The sequence below is a fragment of the Nannospalax galili genome, unplaced genomic scaffold, assembly GCF_000622305.1.
Source record: "Nannospalax galili isolate Female #2095 unplaced genomic scaffold, S.galili_v1.0 scaffold11, whole genome shotgun sequence".
In the NCBI taxonomy this organism is placed as follows: Eukaryota; Metazoa; Chordata; class Mammalia; order Rodentia; family Spalacidae; genus Nannospalax; species Nannospalax galili.
In genome coordinates this window covers 3,739,516-3,740,931 of record NW_008330735.1, presented here as the reverse complement: position 1 = coordinate 3,740,931, position 1,416 = coordinate 3,739,516, and the positions used below count along the sequence as shown (strand labels likewise).

Genomic DNA, 1,416 nt, shown 5'->3' with positions numbered 1-1,416 from the left:
CAGAAAAACATCATCAGAACGTCACTCAGAGAGGAAGAGGCATATAGAAACCAGAGACCTGTGGGGGAGAGAATGAGATAACTCGGATTATGGCAGCTAAGCTTCTGGAGAAATTCTTATGCCCAGTGAATAAATACTAGTTCTGCCAGCCAACTGTGTCCTGGTGTAGGGACTCAGAGCCAGGATGCTGGGATCGTACTGCTTGGGTCCAATTCCTGGATGCATTTGGGTAATCTGAGATAAACTGCTTCTCTGTGGGCCCCAAGCCACTTCTCCTGAATTTGTGTTTAAAATGGCATTGTATGGGATTGGGTTATGAGGATTCAATGTGATACCCCAGGTAACATACTTGGATGCTGGTTTTAATTACTAGCAAATGTCAACTATAAGAGTGACAGCTATATTTCAGTCATTTCTTCTCTAGCCTTCGCCGCAGGACTTTCAAACTCATGCAAACAAAGCTGCACATTGACAACAGCTTGGGAAGAGAGCTCTGAAGAACTGTATGAATTCAGATTAAACTAAACTAATGAGCTAACAGAATCCCATAATGACTGAGCGGTGATTACAGCCTCATTAGGTGCACCTGCAAACGATCAATGTCAAACTTCACAGCCAGGTACGGCCGGGTTCGAGTTATAGCTGTGTGACCTTCAACTACTCAGTTAATCTTCCCAAGCCTTGGTTTCCTGTCCTTTACAGAGAGAATAGCAATGCTTCCTTTGCAACACTGGCATAGAACAAACAGTAATAACTAAGAGGTTCCAGGATCATCGTAGCATCTGGGAAATGGCATTTCTTCCTACTCTTAAGGAGTCAGAAGATTTAGCAGTCAAACCAAAGTATCAACTTTAGTATGCAATAGAATCAATTCAACAAACCCTCACACTTTCTTTGAGATCAAAATTAGAAAGCTATAGGCATAAAGTAATACTTCAAAATATTTAAGATTTCTTTTGGTCACCCTGCTCTTTTTTCTATCCTAGACATGTATTTAAACACATTTTTAGTAATTCTTTGAGAATCTCATGCAATATATGACTATATTCACCCCTACTCTTCCAAAATCCACTACCCACCTCCCTACCCCCTTCCCAACCTCAAAAATAGAGACGTCTTCATACATTTTTGTGTCATCTCTGTGCAGGGGCCATGCTGATCTTTTCTGTATCATTCCAATCTTAGTGTGCGCTGTAAAGCAAGCATAGACATTTAAACTCTCATGATTTAAAAAATTTGACATTGAGATCATATAAAATTTTTAGAATTTTTAGGATTTTAAAATTCTGCATCAGGACTGGGGATGGAGCTCGATGGTAGAATACTCCTGCCCTGTGTACAGGAGGCCCTGGGTTCAATCCTGAGTGCTTTGCAGGGAGTGGAATATTTATTCCCAAACAAAGCCTTCCAAGTCTT

At 40.7% G+C, this 1,416-nt stretch overlaps 1 non-coding gene across 1 annotated transcript; it reads right to left on the bottom strand.

Moving 5' to 3' along the window:
• Positions 1-1,102: 1,102 nt before the first annotated feature.
• Positions 1,103-1,204, bottom strand: LOC103748573. Its single transcript, XR_003846910.1, has one exon. It is a non-coding gene; the product is annotated as a U6 spliceosomal RNA (small nuclear RNA).
• Positions 1,205-1,416: the final 212 nt, after the last annotated feature.